Raw genomic sequence first — 21,853 nt, 5'->3', positions numbered from 1 at the left:
GTTTTCTAGTAAAGTTTTTGCTGCATATTGGTGTCTTTAATTAAAGTAAATATATGTGTCTAGAGCCTTTGTTGGACATTCCTTTGTTTCGGACTGTTGGACTATTGCTGCTTGGGTTGCTATTATCTCATTTTCACACTCCTATTCAGAGTATAACCTGCCCTTGGTCCACATTGCCACAAAATGCGAAGAAGCTATGGGCCTGATTCACAGAAGCTCCTTCCAGATCCCTTCGGTCTTCTTGCTCCAACTCTCTGCTGATCAAACATTTCTCCAAGCAGAGAGCCGTGGCCAGATCTCTCTCCTCAGCTGACTCCCTCCTCTGCAACAGTCTCCCCCTCTCTCTCCATCTTGAACCAGAGCACCTCAAGTTCTGCAAACATCTTAAGACTTTTCTTTTCTCCTCCTCCTTCCCTCTCTCCCTTCTGTGCTAACCCTCCCCACTGCCGTTGACAGTGGAGGCCTGGTCCGTCAAGAGTCCAATAGGGCCCTCCCCATCTGCTCAGTCGCCACCAGCACGCCCCCCCCCCTGCACTGCCCTCTGGGCCCACTCCTGCATGTAAGGTGGATTCTCTCCACCCTGCACTTACCTGTTGGGTGGTAGACCTCCCTCTTCGCTTGGGACGTCTTTGCCCATGCACTTAACTGTTGCCTCCCCTACAGGCACCTCTGGCATTCCCCACCGGTGAGCCTTTGTAGAGGAGGGCCAAGTACCTCTACCAAAAATCCCACCCCCATGTTGCCTATATGTTGGGAACCGGAAATTGTGATATGTGCACTACCTGTGAGGTTGCCTATATCACAAAGAATCCTTGAGACAAGGTATCCATTAAGAAAACTTTCCATACATGCACATCGAAATAATGGTCTTCTGGAAGAAGTCCCGGAAGAAGTGTGAAAATGAAAAAGAAAGAGAAAACCGGTGACATCATGCAAACGAGAATGATGCATCCACATGGGATGTTAATGAAGAAAGAATATAAGCATTATAGAATCTGATGATAAAGTATCGAAAATAAGCAACATTTCGGGATTAAAATGATGATTGCATGTGCGAGGAAGCATTGAAGAAAATGCAAAGTCATTTTACAATTGTACAGATGCAGTAACACAAGAGACAAAGTAATCCTGAGGCTGGCTACGTAGTGAAATAGACTGCAGGTGATGCACCAATGTATATTCAAATATATTGAATCTGGACGTTCCACAATGCACTTTAGCAAACTTGAAACCCTGTGAATGGAAAGGGTTTGAAGTATGCCGCAGTTCAATAAAATAGTTGATGGCGAAGGAGAATTCGAGAAAGGCTAGTTGGCCCAGTGTCAAGAGTCGAGGCCACCATAAGCCTGGTTGTCTGATCAAGAAAGCTACATGAACGTGAGAAAGAAGCAAGCTCCTGTGTGAGGTGTGATGGAAAAATAATGAAGGTGCCAAGAGCTCCTCATTTAATAGAATTTTATGCAACGAAAGAGCTCAAAATGTGGTCTACAGTCACATGGTCAGATGAAAATAGACTTTGGGTCGAGCTACACCGAAAGCAGAAGATAACACCATGTCACACTCCCTTTTATTCTCAGGCACAGTGAGACTCGGCAAGGCCAAGTTCAAAGCCTTAATTGAATGACAGACCGCAGGAGTGATGATGGATAAGGGCTAATTGGGTGAGGAGGCGCAGGCAGGCCGCCCCCGCTATCACCTGGGGTACCAGCTTTCGTGCTGCTAGCAAGTGGAATATTCCAGAAGGGTACAAGCGTGCCGACCAATTGTAGAGGGACACGTAGTACAGAGCTCTATAGTTTTAGAAGCCAATAGGGTGTTAAGTATTAGTGTGACAAGGAAGATGACTTACACTTGGGATGTGCTTAGTTGTCCACCTGATCCTAGAGACCCAATCACAACCCCCGGCTGTATAGAACGTATACCTAAATGTTCCCTGAAGGCCAATAACTTTCCCAAGTAGGTTTTGTTACTTTGCCACGTAGGATGACGTCACATATGATGAATTTTTAGTATAAGAATGCTGTTTTTAAAGTAATGCATTGAGATCATGCTCTGTGACGTCGGTTGATGTCTGTTCTAACTCCCTGTTTTACATAATTGTTAATAAAACAGAACCAACTTTTGCCAACTTCCTGAGTCGGTTTGATTATTGATATATGAGTAAGATCTGCATTCCCTATCCATCTCTAAGTATTGTTACCTCGTCTTAAAGGGCCCCAGGGACCGGGGTTCACCTTACTAGCACTTACTCCCCAGCCCCCTTTCTTCTTCAGTGCACTTGCACGTTCCGAATGTCACAAGGCCTAGTAGGACCGCTGTTTGTTGTATTAGTTATTAATTGCTATTTCCATTGTTTATTTACTACCTTGTTCCCTTCACTCTTGCCGTGTTGCGCTTTGAAACACTGTCTTGTTGCATAGGCGCTGTATAAGTATCCAATAAATAAATAAAATAAAATAAATAACGGCGCAATCCCATAGGAAAATGCTCTGTGAATCAGGCGCTATATCTCTTATCTCAGCCTCTTTCACCTTTATGTTTGAGCTCACTGTTGTTTTGTAAAGTTGTGGGGACTGAGTGGGCGGTCATGCCACTACTCATCCTTGTTCTCCCAGGGGCCTAGGGGAGCAGTTCTCATGCCGGCACAGGTGACGCAGTAAAACAGTGGCAGAAATGAGACTACCCCATGTTTAGTGAACTGTCAAATTTAGAGTTTCAAACTGAAACTTGCCTTGAATTTCCTGGTTTGTGTGGAGGTCATTTTCTCAGCACAAAACCATTACCGAAAGCAATCATTACCACATGTGTTAATATGCGAGACCCATGGATCCTACAGCACTCCAAAAAGGTGAACTCTGAATCATGCAGAATCTTCTCACTACTGCATGGTTACCACATGCAGAACGGTATTTAAGGAAATACCACCAAGCTCGAAATGAGGCCCTTAGCTTTTAACACAATTTATATCATGTCTTTGTTTTCATCCCACATTTGTCTAGAATCGGATCTCACCACGACTGAGAATATATGTATGGATGTGTCCTTCTTTGTTGTTTTTTAATTTACAGTGGCCTATCCTCAGGTGCAGTTTCTGAACCCACAGCGTTCACAGAGCTTGTCCTAAAACCAAGCCTTGTTATTTCTGCACATGGGTCATGTCTTGCATCCATGGCCGAAGAAGGGTCCCGCTCAACGGTGCACCCTGGGCATAGCCTTTGGTCGTGCCATTAGTGAAGTTTCATTTTTAGTCCTCATACTTTTCACATTACCACAGAAGCAAGAGTGGTGACATTTGCAGAATGCCAGCCAACCCCCACCACCAGCTGGGTCACAAAGAAAATATTCATCGGTTGTTTGCTGCATTGTCATTTCCGAATTTCATACACACTTCTGGAAGCCGCGGTACCCAGTCTGCACCGTATCCTGTTAAGAAGAAGGATGTCAAGCGCTCTGACCTGGGCTGGTGGGCTTCCTTCATTTCTGAAGCTGCGGGACCTGTTTACTATGAATTTGGTGATACTCCCAAACTCAATTACCATTACTGCAACTCTGTTGAGCAAACTTTCCGCAGGATTACAAGAGAGATAGGGTTGGTGTTAGTCCTCATTGTTTTGAGTCCAGAGTATTCCATGGGGATTTTTGAGGATTTATCATGGACGGTGATTCTGATACCATAAATCTGCCACCATTTGGGGGTGAAGTGGAGGAGATACCTCTAAATACCCTGCAGGCACCGTTGGAATGCGGTTAAACCCTTAACGCCTGATTCACACTTTAACGCCTGCTTTTTGCAGGAGTTAAAGTCCAAGGCGCTAAGCGACCTTGGTGCTCATTACGGCACCGTAATTTACGGTGCCGTAATTAGCGCCTTCCCCATCCCCATTATGCCCTATGGGGCAAAAATGGGAATGGGGAAGGGCAAATGGTGAATGGGGAATTACCGTCCCACTCACCTTGGAATGGGGCGGTAATTCCGCCATCCACCATGGCGGAATCCGGCATGGACCATGGTGCTAATAGCACCATGGTCCACAGCCTGACTTGTAATGAGGGCCAGAATCTAGTGGTGCAGAAAACCTGGTGGTAAAAAGTGGCAGTAACAGAATTTCTGACAGTAATTTACTGCACTGCCCAATGTGAACTGAGGCTCACAGTGTTGAATATCCTGCATTATACCTCCTCCGTCGTGGGATGGTCAGGCAACTTTCAATTCCTGCAGTTCAGCATCCTTCCTTTCAGTCACAGTAGGAACAACCTTTGTTTTCTGTTGTAAGAGAAATGGTTTCTATCATCCAGGATACTGATGGTTATTAGGGATTGGCCTGTCTTTGCTTCATTTCCTTGGAAGGTCTCATACTCATATACTGCCCAAATGGCTCCACTTAACCACAGTTGTCGATCCTGTGGATCGCACTTGCTTCCAATTCACTATACCTTCCACGTTGCCCTATGGCATTTGCATTGATCTACAAGCATGCTCTGCCCATGGAGCATGCCTTGCATTCATGCCGCAAAACCAGTCCCCGCCACATAATGCCACCGGGACCTAAACGACATCCTTATGCTTCCAGTTCAATCCAAAAGGCTTGCTCTGTCGACATGCCCGACTTAATTTCTGCAGCCTAAAGTACGAACCTGTGCCCATCTCCTGTTGGTTCTGTGTGTGAGGGACCCGCAGCCACGATATCGCAAGATTTTCTCCACTTTTAGGCAGTAGTAGGAGCAACTTTTCAAGTTGGAATGCAAGGTGCTGACTGCCAGTGTGTCCTGTCTACAGTACTGTGTACATGTTTCTGGTCCGAAAACCGTGTCGCCTACACATGCAAATACAAAAACAAAACAACTAGACACTCCTGCCGGCAATCCACTTGCTATTCATGTATTTGCGGCTATTGTTGTGCACGAACCCAATGGGGTGAAGGTGTGTATGGTATTGCACCCTCAGAAAAGATAGTGGCATAAATCCTAAGCTTAACAATATAAGGTCGGATGCATTTGGGCCTCATTACGAGGTTGCCTGTCTGGTAACAATGGTACTGGTATGCTTGCCGGTATCGCTGTTACCGGACCGACAAACTCAGAGTTGTGCCGCGGGTGCCTTTCATTCCACTAGGTCTGCCCTGGCGGAATGAAAGGCACCTGCGAGCACAGCATGCCTGTAGCACAGGCATCCCGGTTCCCATTGAGCCCTGTGGGGCTGAAATGGGAATGGGATCTACCAGCACTGGCACCCGCGAAAGGGCAATTACCGGGTCCGGCGGCGTCGGAATACCCCAGTAATTGGCCATTCACGGGTGCCGGACTTTCATGGCGTTATGGAGGTAGTCTTGCCGCTCTTACCGGCAAGGCTGCCTCCAAACTCGTAATGACGCCCAATTGGATGGGAGATTGCTATAAGCAAGGTTTTGAGATTTACCATGATTTACACGAAGCTGAAATGTTCGAGGGAGAAAAGACCGACAGTTATTTTACTGAAAATAACTTTTGGTTTTCTCGACCCCGAACATTTCAGACTATTCCCCTGCCTCCCACCCCCTCACTCACCAGTGGGCAGCCCACCTCCTTATGTGCCGCCGTCTTCAGCATCCCTCTGGAATCCAGTTTCCTTCACTTCCGTTCATGGGAACCCGGCGCCGCAGGGTCCGCTTTTCCTTTTTTTTTTTTAACTTCATTGAGACAGGAACGGGGGCACTCCCGCAACCCCTGCTCACATTACAGTGGTGGTTTGTATGGCATATTTGTTCAGATTTGTAGGCTATACGAAATTTTCGTACAGCCTAAATTCGGACAAATATGCCATACGTTTTTTTTCTTTGGGGTTTTTGGGTGTTTCCAGGTGTTGAGTGGGGGAAGCGGTATATCCTGTGCACACTCCACACCATGAGATCTGGTGGCACATGGACCAGTTATACAGAGCGGTGGGAATCTGTTGAATATGAGAGTCCTTACATTATCAAGTAATGTTGTATGCTTGAGATGGTGTGAATTTCAGTTTGAATGCTTTTCACTCTAAAATATCACTGTTATAATTTCAGGTCTGTTTTTAATCTGGGAGTTACCTTTAATGAAGACCCCTCCTTTTTTTTCCCACAAGTGAATGTGACTTCAAAAGCAATGGCAGGTTTTCCACTAGACAATGACACATTTATAGCTGTGTTTAGGAGGGCGCCAACAAGACTACATGTCTCTGCACTGGTCCATATAAACACCTTCACGGAGCATTCCTGCCGTCTCTGGAATGGGAAAGAATGGCTCCCAGCGAACCAGACCTGAAACTCCTCCATGAGTTGCCATTGAAAGAAAAAGTGACCTTTAATTTCCTCTGCATTGTTCCCAAAGTACTGGTCAGCACGTGATGGAAGGGTTTCTTTGCTAAATGTAAATACTAACAGCCTGAATAAGGTCTAAGATGGAACTATCCCACGATAAAACATAACAGGCGTATTTGTAAAGCGTACGTTCATCCCCCCCCCCAATAACAGATGTTTGTTACCCAACTTAATGCTACTCATTGTATCGACCTCGGAATGATGAAGGGCTGCATGGACCTGCCGGAATTCGAACCTGGGACCATGAGGTCAAACACAGGCCATTTAGTGGATGCATTAGTCCACTGAGCCACAGACCTGGCTATGACTCCCTATGATCCAGGGTCAGAAGCCTGACTTCACCAGATAGGTGGGGATGTTACGTATTTGAGCCTCATTGTGAGTTTGTTGGTATTAGTAGTGCGAGTACCGCCAAATATAATTCTATGACAAGACCGGAGGCGATCATTATACTTATCTCTTTTATTTCTACTTCCCATAGCAGCCAGATTTCAAAACTCTAAACTTCGAAACTAAAAACTTTCTTCTCTTTTTGCAAAACAACTGAACAAATATAGAAAGAAAACAGTCTGAACAAACTTTGTTGGAGGCGATGGGTAAGTAAAAGAGGTTTTTATTAATACAGGCCCGCCGGAGCCCCGCACCTTCCAGCCAGCATTCAAACGGTCTCTGCCTCTGTCTCGCGACCCCTGCATTCCAACAATAACAGGGCACGTGAGACAGAGAGCCGGACCCGCGTCAATAAGCACATCATTACATATTTCTCCTCTCAAAAAAAAACAACACGAAGAAAGCATAGATGCAAACAACTAATTTAAACAATAACAGAAAACAGAACACAATTAACTTTGAAGCATTGCAACTAACGTATATAATCTCCCAGCCATGGAGGTTCTTTCTCTCCTTCTCTGGTTAACTATCGTGTTACTTGTACCAGACTCCACATCTACACTTCTTTGCTCACCACCCTCATTTACACCTCCACCCTCAACTTGTTTGCTTTCCCCATTCGTCCCTTGTACCACAGTGGCCCTGGCTAACCTACCCTTGTACCATAACTCCCCACCCTCAAGTAGTACTACACCATTCCTCACTGCAGCAATTTTCTTAGGACCAAGAAATTTACTTTGAACACACTTGTTTAATGATCTGGGATTCCTAATGTACACAGATTCTCCTACCCTCCATTCCTGAATCTTCACACCTTGTCTTCCATCAAATTGTTCCTTATTCCTTGTCTGACCAATCTCATAATCTCCTCCCTGTCCACCACAACAGATTTTGCCATACTTGACCACCCTGGGCAAAGCTTTGTTCCCGGTTCTCTTCCCTTCAGAGAAACAAATGGAGAAACACCCGTAATTGAGTGTTGCGTAGTCACATAACTCCAGGTCACATGGTTAAGTACCTCCCTCCATGGATGTCCCATTCGCATTGCCATTTGGATTCCCCCTTTCAAATATCTATTTACACTTTCTATTAAACCATTGGCCCTAGGATGGTATAACGCCGTTCTGGTATGTACAATACCATAATTGACCAAAAATGTCCTCATCACTTCCGACACAAACTGCACCCCATTGTCAGATACCAACTCAGTCGGAATTCCGCCTTCCTTGAGAAAAATTCTTTCCAAAAACAAAATCAAATCCTTTGAAGTCACTTTTCTAACGGCTTCCCATTCCACCCACTTGTGAAAAGTCTACCAGTACATACAAATAAAATACTTGAGTCCATCACCTAAACCTGCAATAGGACCCATAATATCCACTGCTAACTTAACCCACGGTTGGTCTGGAACAGTGTTGGGGATTATGGGTGTCTCCCGTACCGCCCTGCACTTGTCGCTTGACTGGCATAATGCACAATTTCTTACGTACCTTTCTGCCATTTTATCCATTCCTGGCCACCAGTAATTTTGTCTCAATTATCATTTTATTGCCCCTTCACCTGGATGCCCTTAATGCGCCAACTCCACCAACACTCCCCTAAGAGTCTCTGGAGGCACATAATACTGCCCCCTTCTCAACTTTCCTCCAATCAAACTTAGATCCTCCTTGACTTCCCACCACATTTCAAACCTTTTATCAAGGACTTTCTTCTCTGGCCAACCTTCTACTGTCCACTGCTTTATCAATTTTAAATCCTTGTCTAATTGTTCTTCTTGCATCCATTTCTCCTGTCCCACTGCACTCTCCACTTCGGCCACCACACACTCTTCCATTTCTTCTGTTCCAACTTCTTCCTCCTTCTATATAGGTAATCTAGATAGACAGTCTGCTACCACATTTTTTTTCCTGGCAAGTAGCTCACATCAAAATTGTACATCTGGAGTCCTAACCCCCCTCTGCTGATCCTCGCGGACCCCAATGCCCATCTACCACTCTCAAATAGCTGCACCATTGGTTTATGGTCGGACCTTACCACAAATCTCCTCCCCCACAAGAAATATTTGAAATGATTAACTGCCCAGAACATTGCCAAGGTTTCACGCTCAATGACTGAGTAATTTCCTTCTGCACCCCTCAGCGTACCTGAAGCAAAAGCTATTACTCTCTCCAAGTTATTCTTATCATATTGCATCAATGTTGCACCCAAACCCAATACACTGGCATCTACCACTAAAACACACTTGTCAGCTCGGTCATCCTTGCCCATCAAGGGTGCTTTGATTATTCCTACCTTAATTTTCCTTCAAAGCTCCTCAGAGGCGTAGTCATTACAGCAAAATCTTTTACAAATGTATTATAGTACTCTGCCAAACCAAGGAACAATCTCACCTGATCTTTATCTGATGGTGAAGGTGCATCTTTGATAGCTTCTACTAGATTTTCCTTTGGACTCATGCCTTCACTGTCAATCACATGGCCCAAATATTCCACACTCTCAACTCTAATTTTGCACTTACTCCTGTGCACCATTAACCCAGCTTCATTCAGTCTGCCCAACACCTATCTAAGAAATTCATCATGCTCTTTCTCTGAATTGGCATATACCAAGATGTCATCTTGGAAAATCACAATGTTGTGCACTCCCTCCATTATTGTTTCTATCACCCTTTGGAAAACGGCTGCCGCCAGCCCGAACGGTATCCTGCAATATTTGAAAGTCCCCAACCTGGTTATAAATGCAGTTAGATGTTGAGATCCTTCAGTCAGCGGTAAGGTGATAGGCTTGGGATAGATCTATTACCGAAAACTGTTTTGCACCATTCAAAGTCGTTAATTTTTCTCCAATGATGGGAAGTGGATGTCTGTCAACAAGAATATTTCTGTTCAAGTCTCTCAGATCCACATAGAGTCTTATTTCTCCATTCAGTTTGGCTCCTACCAACACCGGAGATACCCAATCAGCACTCTCATTTCTTTCGATAATTCCTCTATGCAAAAGGTTCTCAATCTCTTGTTTCACCTAGTCACTCAGGTTCTGTGGCACTGGTCTAACCTTGGGAGTGGCCCCACTCTTGAGTACGATCTTGTGTTCAAACTCCTTCAACATCCCCAGTTCTTCTGTAAATACCTTCAGAAACTCCTGTTCCAACTTGTCCCTCATTTCAGCAACAGTGATAGAATATTCAGCACTTGTCTGTATTCTTATCCGTAACTTCCGCTGTTCCCTCCAGCCTAAAAGTGACAACCCCTCCTGGGTGACATAGACATCTGCTTTGCAGCTCTGGCCTTTATACTTTATAGATGCTTGAAACGTTCCCAAAACTTTAATTTTCACATTACCGTAGACATAAGGTTCTATCCTTTGCTCACTCAGCTGTTCTAGCTTCCCTCGCACGCACCCATCAAAGGTTTTCCTTGATATTAGGATCCAAGGTGAGCAGCTGTCAACCTTCATCTTGACCACACTTACTTCGATCAGAAAAACATCTGTTGGTCCGTTCCCTTTAGAGGACATATCTGCTACTTCCAACACATGCTTCCCTTGGTGGTTCTGTTGGACTACCAAACTTTCCTCTTGTTCTGGAACTCTTCCTCCAGCCTCTACATTCTCTACTTGTCCTGATTCGCAGCAGACTCTAGCAAAATGTCCTCTCCGTTTACATTTCAAACAGTTTACATTCCTGGCCATGCAAAACATACTTGAAGAGATATGACGATTACTACTACACTTAAAACATTTAACTTCTCTGTTTGTGCCCGGTTTCTTCGGTCCTCTTATTGCCACAACTTTGCTTCCTTGCTTGTCTCCTCTCATGGTTGACATATATTGGCACATCTGCTCCATACTTCTAGCCATCTCTACAGCCAATTCCAATGGGAGAGCCTTAGATAGTAGTCTCTCCTGCACCTTCAGACTATTGGTCACGTATTAGTGAGTCCGTGAGTTGTCCAAAATCGCAGGTGTGACTCAGTGTTCTTAACGCGGCAATGAAATTCTCTACTGGTTCCTGTGGTTCTTGGGATCTCTGGACAAAACTTGTGTCTTTCGAATGTGATGTTCTTCTTGGGCTCGAAATGAATTGATAGTTTTCTCTCAGCTGTGCTGTATTGATTAGTGTCTCCTTGGCCCTCTTGTGACGGGTCTGGCAATCCATCGTATAACTGCGGCCCTCCGGCCCCAGATTATGCAGCAAAATTGCTTCCTTTTTAGCAGGCGCACATTTTTCTCCCCCTATGGCAACCAAATATGTATCAAACAGTTTTTTCCATTGGTCCCACCTGATGACTCGTGTACCAGGTTCTGGTAGGAAGGGTGGAGGTGGAGCCATGCTTGCTGCTGCCATGTTTGCAGGTATTGCACTACTCTCAAGCTTCTGTGTTCTAAAGCAGTTTAGTTACTAAGTGTCACAAACTGGGTTTGAATTGCTGTGAAACTCTGCTCAGATGACAATTTTTTTTTCTTGTACGCTTGTACAAAGAGTTATTCAAAATCACTCTTTGTAATCCACTATTTGTGGATAATTAGGTTTATAGGCCTTATTGTGGGTTTATGGTCCTTCTTTGCTGTGTCTTTCCTCTTGCTGTGCGATTATGCAACCATTGTTGCAGGTTTATAAACCTTTTTACCGTGCCCCTTTTGCTTTCTTAGTTACCAATCATTTGGCAGCTTACTGTGGGGTTCCTGGCTCCTCCCCCCTTGGCTTGAAGAAGGAAATTCAGGACCACAGCCTCCCTCGTAGCATTCTCCCCGTCTCCTCACCTCTTTAATTATTGCTGTGAGGATGTGGGTTGTCAGCAAGGATTGAGCAGCTGACTCAGAGTGGCGCCCTGCTCCCTGGCACACCTGTCCGCTGTGGTTGCCATGACCTCCTGGCTGCAGTCAACAAGAATTGGACGGAAAACTCGGTACAGCGTTTCGCTCCCCTGACACGCCTGTGTCACCTCAATTTATCCCATCCTCGTCGCCAGTTGAACAAAGTTGGCGATGGGTAAATAAAAGAGGTTTTTATTAATACAGGGCCGCTGGTGCCCCGCACCTTCCAGCCCGCATTCAAACGGTCTCTGCCTCTGTCTCATGACCCCTGCATTCCAACAATAACAGGGCACGCGAGACAGAGCACCGGACCCATGTCAATAAGCGCATCATTACACAGTCCACAAGACTACTGCAACTTGGGACTACAAATCCCCACAAGTCCTCAAGGTCCTTGTAGTCTTGACCTCCACCACTACACCAATGCACGGTCAGCACAGTCCATGCCTCACATCATGTCCAAACTCCTTCCTCTTTCTTTGCTACTTCCTGAGCAGATAAGTCATGTCTTTGAGTCTCTAACAGTTTGTGTGTTTTCATGAGGATTTGGGAGGTTAGAGTATGTTTTGGGGTATGAGCACGAGATCGTAGTGCTGGTCATCAGTCCCCCATAGTTGTCACTATTTTGCTTAACTCATTTGCCCTATTAGGCGTTTTCTTGTGCTCAAAGCGCCACGCGAAGGCACGGAAAGCGGTCGAAGCGGGGAGAGCACCGGGACCACGAGTCATCTTGATCGCGTTGGGTGTCCGGTGCTCCCCCGCTTTGTATAGTGTTAAGGGGGCCGGTAGGACAGTGGCGGCCGCACGCGTAGCTTTGGAGTAAAGCACCAATGATTTGTGGCGCGTCACATGATCAGCACGTCATCGCGCATGCGCGATTTCACTTATTCAAAGCAAATTTGGTGCCTGTTAAGTTTGTGAAGTATTATGTCCATGGAGCCCCAATTTTATCAAGTTTGCAGCGGGCCTCTCCCCCTGACTGCCCTCTGCAAGGCATTGGCACTGTGGCACATAAAAAAAATATTCTTTAGTGTAAAGGGATGGAAAAAAAATAATAATAAAGAAAGAGATAACAGGAGTGCTAAGGGAGCAGAACTCTGCAGAAATGGAGGAAGCCAGTTCTACTCCTGAATACAGTGAGAAGGACTGTGACGCTGACAGGGATCTGTCCCTCAGTTTCAAGAGGGTCCTGGCAGATTCGCTGGCCGTGGCGGTATCTCAAGGTGTCAGACCAAACCAGGAGCTCCCAGAGGTTCTGGAATCCCTCCCCGGAATGACGGTCCCTAAGCGAAAGGTGAGAGAGCTCAGCCCAGGAGAGGGCACGTCTCAAGGTCCGCCTGGGAAGCGGGCAGCTGCGTGAAAGGGGGTGGACAAGACCCGGAAGAGCCCCCACTCTTCTACTCCCCAGGTCACACATCAGGGGTGCAGCTGAAGCCTCGGAAGGTTGCCGACCCATTTGACAAGCTGAAGGTGGCTTTTTTGGGGAAGACGGCAGTGCCAAATCACGGACCTCCTACCCCAGGGGAGCTAAATACAGGGGCTGCCGATGAAGGTGGAGAATCCTCGCAGGAGCAGGAGGAAGAGGCCGAGGAAGGTCTCGGGGAGGAGGAGGACAAGGTGGAGAGCGAGTGCAGAGTGCCCCAGGACACGGAAGATGCAGAGGATGTTGATGACATGTTTGACCCGGATAGTACAAGACATCCGAGGTCCTCAGAATGGCTATATTCCCCCAGGGTAGCCCAATACATGGCCGATAGGATTCGCAAACCCCTGGAGAGGGAGGTTCACTTCCGTATGAGGGCTGAGTGCCCGAAGCCTGATCTTCCGAGTAAGGTTATGGAGACACCTGAGTTGGACGCTAAAATTGTCACTTTTGTGACAAAGGCTATGAAAGATGTGAGACGAGGTGTCGATCGCGCCTGGAAGTCCTGTCAGGACAAGGTGTTGGATATGGCAGGTCCCCTGGTGAAGATCATGGACCTGGCCGAGAGGGCCAGGGACACAGAAGTTCCGGTGGACCCAGGTAGGCTTGCCAGCTGGGCACAGAGAGTGGTCTGTTTCCTAGGAAACGCCAGCTGTGTGCTTTCAGTGGAGAGGCGATAGAGTTTGTTGTTGAAGATCGACAACAAACTAGGGGACCTTGCCAATTATGAGGCAGGTCAAGCAGCTAAAGGGCTGTTGTTTGGTGAGGCATTTGTTAAAGTTATGTCCCGCTTCGTGGGAACATGCACAGCGCTGGAGAAAGCGCAATCCTCCATTCGTAAGATCTTTCCGGGGCTAGTTTTCGCCGGGACCGGTCGCCACAGGGGCCGCACCGATGGTCGCTCCTTTACAAGACAGCCTGAAGGACCTAGGATGCAGTACTGGGAGAATAGGCAGCACGACGCCTTCTTCCCCGCCAGAGGAAGAAGTTTTCATGGAAGAAGAGGCAGAGGAACTTTCTGACAACAGAGTCCTGCCGGAGATAAGCGCACAGAGCGAAGGCTACCCCAAAGTAGGGGGGCACACAGTGTTATGTATAGACAGGTGGTACACAATATCAGGTGATGCTTGGGTTTTGCAAGCAGTAGTGGGGCTGCGATTGGAGTTTGTTAGTACACCACGTCAGGCCTGGGTTCCAAACATTATGAAGATGGCGAAAGAGGAGGAGTTGCTCCTCGAGAAGGAGCTTTGCGCGGTAGCAGACAAAGGGGCGATAGAGAGGTGTCCAGACGAGAGTGTCAGGTTTTACAGCAATATGTTCCTGGTTCACAGGAAGGGGAAGTCAAGGCTGGTGATCAATTTGAAAGAGTTAAACGGATGGCTGGTTTACAGGCATTTCAAGATGGAGGGTATCCATCTTTTGAGGGATTTACTCCACAAGGGAGACTGGCTGGCGAGACTAGATTTGAAGGACGCCTGCCTTACCATCCCAATAGAGCAAGGGTTCAGGGATTATCTCAGATTCTTCTGGAAGAAGTGAAGCTGGTGCTTCGCGTGTCTCCCTTTCGAACTAGCCTCAGCACCCTGGGCTTTCACGAAAGTGATGAAACCGGTAGCAGAAGCCATCAGGAGCAAAGGTATCAGGATTATTATTTACTTAGATGATATCTTGATACTGGCCCAAAGCAAATGGGTCCTGAAGGAGCAGATGATCTGGGTCAGAAGCCTGCTGTCTTCCCTAGGATTCCTGATCAATCGGGTGAAATTGGAGCTCGGCCCGAGACAGAGGATGGAGTTCCTGGGATTTGTTTTGGATACCAGAAAAACCACCTTAGAGTTGCCCCAGCAGAAAATGAGAAGTATAAAGAAGGAGCTGAGGATAGCAATGGAGAAGACGGTCATTTCGTTGCACAGTATGGCTCGCATAGTAGGGCTCCTCTCATCTTCTATACAAGCAATCGTTCTGGGGCCTCTGGACTACAGAGCCCTCCAGATGTTGAAGATCAAGCATCTGCGATGGGGTGTAAGATATCACCAGTTAATTCCTCTGGACGAGGAAGGGTGAATAGAATGGTAGTGGTGGTTTCAGAATATGGAGGCCTGGAATGGCAGGGCCATCTTCGGGGACGTGCCAGAGATAGTCATAGAGTCAGATGCAAGCAGAGCAGGTTGGGGCGCCAGGTGTGGTCAGATGCAGACAGAGGTCGCTGGTCAGAAGAAGAGTTAAGGCTGCATATAAATTGTCTAGAGTTATTGGCAGGTTCGTTCGCAGTGCGAGCATTTGCAAATGACAGGATAAATTGTTGCATTCTATTGCGAATGGACAATATATCAGCGGTGCCCTATATAAACAAGTACGGGGGTATGAAGTCGAGGATGTTAGCGGAGATAGCGAAGGACTTTTGGAATTACTGCCTGCAGAAGAGTTTAGTGATAGCGGCAGAGTATCTCCGAGGAGTTCAGAACACGATAGCGGACTGGAACTCCAGATATCTAATGGATTCCAGTGACTGGAGGTTGCACAGGAGAGTGTTCGAGCAGTTGCAGGGACTATGGGGTCCGATAGAGATAGACCTGTTTGCCTCCAGATTGAAGGCGCAGGTGTCAAAGTTTTACAGCTGGAGGCTAGACCCCGAGGCATTAGGGACGGATGCGTTTCTGCACAATTGGAGGGGTGCTCTGCATTATGCATTCCCTCCTTTCATAATGATAATTTATTTATTTATTTATTTATTTATTCACATTTGTATAGCACTCTTGCAGCCCATGGACATCGAGGCGCTGTTACAAGTAAGTGTTGGATTCTTGATTCAGCGGATATGCATGAGACCGGAGGTCTTATGGATACACAATTACAGGCATAGTTGCAGGTGAAGCATGATATTCGTAATACAGTAACAGAATGCAGTCAGGTACGTTTCATACAAAGAGCTTGGTTTTAACAGCTTTGCGGAAGGCTTGGTGGGATTCAATCATTCTTATGTGCGGTGGCAGTGCGTTCCAGTGGGTGGCGGCCCGTGAGGGAAAGCTGGCACCACCGGCGCGCACCTTGCGTGTTTTGGGCGTGACAATCGTGTTGGAGTAGCACATTCTTAATGGTCTGGTGGCAGAGTGCTTGGTGATTCTTTGGGTCAAGTAGGGTGGAGCAAGTTCATGGAGGCATTTGTGGGTGAGGGCGAGTGTTTTGAAAACAATCCTCTCTTTCACCGGAAGCCAGTGTGCCTGTCTTCTGACTTCGGAGATGTGGTCTTTTCTCGCGGTACCTGTGGCCGCCCTCAGTGCATTATTTTGAACTAGCTGAAGTTTGGCCAGGTTTTTATTGGAGGTCCCAACGAGTAGGGCATTACAGTAGTCTAGCCTAGATCCAATTATTGCCCTAGCAATGGTGAGGCAATTCTGGTGTGACAGGAAAGGTCTGGCAGCGTTGAGGACTTTAGAGTAGTAGGCTGAGGAGGAGGCAATGGCATTGACCTGTCTATCCATTGACAGGTCGGAGTCTAGGTAGACTCCGAGTGTCTTCACGTGATTGGAGACCTTGATGGGAATGTTGTCAATAGTGAAGGAAGCGTACTGTTCACCGAGGTTCCCCAGAGTGGAAGGTGCCCCTATGAGGAGGAGTTCGGTTTTTTCACTATTGAAGCATAGCCAGTTATCTGCCATCCATGATTGGATAGTGGAGTAGATAGTGGTTAGTGTTTTTGTATCTGCCAGGTAGTCGCCTGTGAGTGGGATGAGGACCTGTGTGTCATCCGCATAGTTCGTATACGAGATGCCCAAGGAGTCAAGGATGCTGAACAGTGGCCTCGTGAAGAGGTTGTATAGTGTGGGCGCGATACACGAGCCCTGAGGCACACCGCAAGTGATGTGGCTAGGGGTGGCACAGGCTGAGTCAGAGAAGACTTTCATGTCCCTTTCTTGGAGGAAGGAGGTAATCCATTCACAGGATTTGGGGGAAAAGTTGGCTTGGGTAGCTAGATGGTGGCACAGGGTGTTGTGGTCCACCAGGTCAAAGGCGGCGGATAGATCCAGAAGCAGAAGGAGAACAGGTTTCCCTGCGTCTCTTAGATCGTCCATTTGGTTCTTTAAGTCCAGGAGAGCCGTTTCGGTACCGTGTCGTGGGCGGAAGCCAGATTGCCGCAGGCCGAGGAGACGGTTTTCTTCAAGGAACTTTTGGACTTGCAGGTAAACTGCTTTGTCCAAAATTTTCAGCAGGAAGGGTACAGTGGTGATGGGTCTATAGTTCCCCGGGATCGTTGGGTCCAGCAAGGGTTTTTTGAGGAGTGGGCGTACCCAGGCCTCCTTAAGTCCAGTTGGAACGTGGCCAGACTGGAAGGATGAGTTAATGAATGCTGTAAGGAATGGAGCTAGGATCTGTGCTGAGTCTTTAATGAGACTAGCTGGACAAGCATCTCCCTTACAGTTGGAAGGTTTGATGGACTTGAGCAGGGCGATGACCTCGTGCTCAGTAATATCTTTGAAGTCAAAAGATGGAGAGAGATTGGTGATGGAGAGTGTGGTGGGTTGGCTATGCAGGTTAGCTATGAGGCGGGAGAGGGCTTTTTGATGGCCACGAATTTTAGTTTGAAGAGTGTTAAGCTTGTCTAGCATTGCCGATTGAATGCTATTGCACCAGTTATCATCTTTGATGAGAGCGGGAGGAGGAGAGGATGGTTTTTCCAATTCCCTAAATATGGTGAAGATTTCCTTTGACCCCGATTTGGCGTCATAGATCCTGGCGTTGAAGGAGGCAGCTTTAGCTAAGGTGATGTTGGTTTTGTAGGATTTTGAGATGGCTTTGAATGCATATTTGGTGGTTTCAGATGGGTTGGCTTTCCAGGTGGAGAGGGCAATCCTCTTCTGCTCACGTTGTTCAAGGAGTTCTTTGGAGAACCATGAGTTAGCGTGTTTGGTTTTCTTGCCTTTTTTGAGGGTCAGTGGCGCAACGGTGTCAACTGCTTGGGTGATGACTTCTTTGAATGTGTTGGCTAGGGTTTCTGGTTTGTTGGAGAATGGAGCCTGCAAGGCCGGGTTGCGGAGGTAGGGTGCTAAATTCTCGACTGTGAGCTGGTGGGAGCTCCTGGCGAGAGTAGCTGAGCACGGGGCGGGAGGTGAGATGGTCTCTTTTTTGGTGCGAAGGTTGAATTGGATGTAATGGTGGTCAGACCATGGGATTGGAGTGTTGTCCGTGACAAGTAGTGAGCAGTTATGTTGACTGATCCAGTCGAGGGTGCGCCCTTTGATGTGGGTGGAGTTAGAAATAGATTGCACAAAGCCCAGAGTGGATAGGGCATTCTTGAGGGTTTTGGCATGGGGGCCCTTAGGGTCGTTGAGCCCCAGGTTGAAGTCGCCCAGGAGTATGACCTGGGAAGTCTTTTTGATGTTATTGGACAGTGCGAAGATGAGGGTGTCATGGACGTCAGTGCAGGGACCCGGAGGTCTGTAGACAATGTGCACGGTTATGGTGCAGTTGGAGAAACATTAATTTTGAGTGGAAGGTAGTGACTATTGTGGTCAAGTTGCCCTGCCACTTCCCTAATGGCAAAGGTTTCCCTAGCGATGAGGGCCACGCCACCACCTCTCTGAGAAGTGCGGTCCTTCCTGAATAAGGAGTACCCAGAAGGAATAGCCAGAGATAGTGCCGGGCCTGAACTTTCGTTGAGCCAGGTTTCTGTAAGGAATAGGAGGTCAAGATTGTCCTTGATGATCAGGTCGTTGATGTCGAGGGCGTGGGCAGGTACGGAGCGAGCGTTGAGCAGGGCGCAACTGAGTGTATGAACCATAGGAGGTGTGGGAGTGGGTGGCCTGGAGGGCGTAGTGGGTGGGTCAGGGATAGGGGGTAATACGATTTTGGGCTTGGTCATGGTGGCAACACTAGGCATAGCAGACAATGCAAAATCAACATTGGGCATAAAGGCAGCAGTATCAACAGTGTCGACAATATCAGCATTTGGCATGGGGGCAGCACTAGGCATAGCAGACAATGCAAAATCAACATTGGGCATAAAGGCAGCAGTATCAACAGTGTCAACAATATCAGCATTTGGCATGGGGGCAGCACTAGGCATAGCAGGCAGTGCAGAATCAACATTAGGCATAAGGGCAGCAGTATCAACAGTGTCAACAATATCAGCATTTGGCATGGGGGCCGCATTAGGCATAGCAGGCAGTGCAGAATCAACATTGGGCATAAGGGCAGCAGAGACAGTAGTAGCAACATTGGGCTTGGAAGCATCACTTGGCCTAGGCATGGATGGTAGTGCCGAGACAGTGATGGTATTGGGCATTTTGATTAGGGCGTCTGATGAGTTAGGGCGGAGATGAGGTGGAATGGCTTCAGTGTACAATGGTGCCAAGGCGCAGGCAGGCCTGTGGGGCACAGGAGTGTCATCAGGGAAGTCTAGTTAGATTTGTGCCTGCGTGACGGTGGCAAACATCTGAGACCTACCTTTAGGTTGCGGTCTGCTATATTCGGGGTGTAGGTGTTGGAGATAGTGGGGCGGGTGCGCGACCGGAGTCGTGCGTTCTTGAGGCTGCACGGTGCTGTGCGCAAAGTAGTAGGGAGGGCCTTCCTCCGTGATGTGTAGGACATGCGGATATTAAGGCAAGTGGCCTTACCTTGTGTGGGACGGCATAATTGCGCCTTGCGCGCCGTCGAGCAGCGGAGAGCTGCAGAGAGCGGCGTCGGCCTTTTCCAACGGCCTTCGCCAGACTGCGGCTTTGCCTGCCGGTCTGCCTCCTCTCCCTTTAAAGCAGGAGAGGAGGGGCTGGCGGGCGCGGCAGTCGGATCAGCTGTGCTGGGATCAGCTGTGCGGAGTCGCGTTGTGTGGGAGGGGCTCTGCTCCTCCAGGTGCACCGCGGGCCTGGCCGCGTGCATCGTAATGGCGGTGGGGTGGGGGCTGCAGCTGTGGTTCCTGGTGTGAGGCCCTCGCAGCGGAGCTGCAGAGAGCGGCGTCGGCCTTTTCCAACGGCCTTCGCCAGACTGCGGCTTTGCCTGCCGGTCTGCCTCCTCTCCCTTTAAAGCAGGAGAGGAGGGGCTGGCGGGCGCGGCAGTCGGATCAGCTGTGGGGAGTTGCGTTGTGTGGGAGGGGCTCTGCTCCTCCAGGTGCACCGCGGGCCTGGCCGCGTGCATCGTAATGGCGGTGGGGTGGGGGCTGCAGCTGTGGTTCCTGGTGTGAGGCCCTCGCAGCGGAGCTGCAGAGAGCGGCGTCGGCCTTTTCCAACGGCCTTCGCCAGACTGCGGCTTCGCCTGCCGGTCTGCCTCCTCTCCCTTTAAAGCAGGAGAGGAGGGGCTGGCGGGCGTGGCAGTCGGATCAGCTGTGGGGAGTTGCGTTGTGTGGGAGGGGCTCTGCTCCTCCAGGTGCACCGCGGGCCGGGCCGCATGCATCGTAATGGCGGCGGGGTGGGGGCTGCAGCTGTGGTTCCTGGTGTGAGGCCCTCGCAGCGGAGCTGCAGAGAGCGGCGTTGGCCTTTTCCAACGGCCTTCGCCAGACTGCGGCTTCGCCTGCCGGTCTGCCTCCTCTCCCTTTAAAGCAGGAGAGGAGGGGCTGGCGGGCGCGGCAGTCGGATCAGCTGTGGGGAGTTGCGTTGTGTGGGAGGGGCTCTGCTCCTCCAGGTGCACCGCGGGCCGGGCCGCATGCATCGTAATGGCGGCGGGGTGGGGGCTGCAGCTGTGGTTCCTGGTGTGAGGCCCTCGCAGCGGAGCTGCAGAGAGCGGCGTCAGCCTTTTCCAACGGCCTTCGCCAGACTGCGGCTTCGCCTGCCGGTCTGCCTCCTCTCCCTTTAAAGCAGGAGAGGAGGGGCTGGCGGGCGCGGCAGTCGGATCAGCTGTGCGGAGTCGCGTTGTGTGGGAGGGGCTCTGCTCCTCCAGGTGCACCGTGGGCCGGGCCGCGTGCATCGTAATGGCGGCGGGGTGGGGGCTGCAGCTGTGGTTCCTGGTGTGAGGCCCTCGCAGCGGAGCTGCAGAGAGCGGCGTCAGCCTTTTCCAACGGCCTTCGCCAGACTGCGGCTTCGCAGACTGAGGACCCTGGCAAAGGTAGGTCGAGAGCGTGCGGAGGTGGTAATGGTGACGCCGCTCTGGAAGTCTCAAGCTTGGTTTCCGACTCTGATGGAACTTTCCCCGGATTTTACGAGACTAATTCCATGGGAGGCGGAGCTGCTTTTTGACCCGTCGGGTCAGAGGCATCCCTTAGTTCAGGTGGGAACTCTGCATCTGTTAGCCTGCAGGATTTCAGGAGACGATGGGATTTGCCAGGCCTTTCGAGAGAGGCTGCAGATTGTATCAGGGATTCCTGGGCCCCCTCTACCCTTATGAGCTATGACGCTGCTTGGGAGAAATGGGTAGAATGGTGCGGACAGCAATGTATTCATCCCGTTTCGGCATCTGTAGTACATGTACTCAATTTTCTGGCGAAGATGACAGCAAGTGGGAAAGCTTTCCATACGCCGGGAGTGTATAGATCTGCAATATCTGCGGGACACAAGAGGTACGAGGATTGTCATATTGGGGAACATCCAGCAGTGGTTAGACTAGATTGAGAGGTGTGAAGATGCGGAAGCCGGCAGTTCCCAAATACTCTGTGATGTGGGACATCGAAAAGGTTTTCCGACTCTTTAAGCAGTGGCCAGACAACAATAGTTTGTCAGTTAAGCGCTTGTCAGGCAAATTAGCTATGTTATTGTGTTTAGTGTCATGTAGAAGGGTATCGGATGTGAAAGACTTGGAAGTAGAAAGAAAGATCTTCTATCCGGATGGTGTAGCGCTTCTACAGTTATTTCATATCCATTCTTTCCAGAGGAGCCGAAATTGTGTGTAGCCCATTGCATTAAAGAGTATGAGAGAGTGACCGAGAGTGTGAGACCAGCTGGTGTGCGGCAGTTACTGATTGTGCGTAGTAGGC

Source organism: Ambystoma mexicanum, chromosome 7p, assembly GCF_040938575.1.
Source record: "Ambystoma mexicanum isolate Mex_15411 chromosome 7p, UKY_AmexF1_1, whole genome shotgun sequence".
Taxonomy (NCBI): Eukaryota; Metazoa; Chordata; class Amphibia; order Caudata; family Ambystomatidae; genus Ambystoma; species Ambystoma mexicanum.
This window is presented reverse-complemented; position numbering follows the sequence as displayed.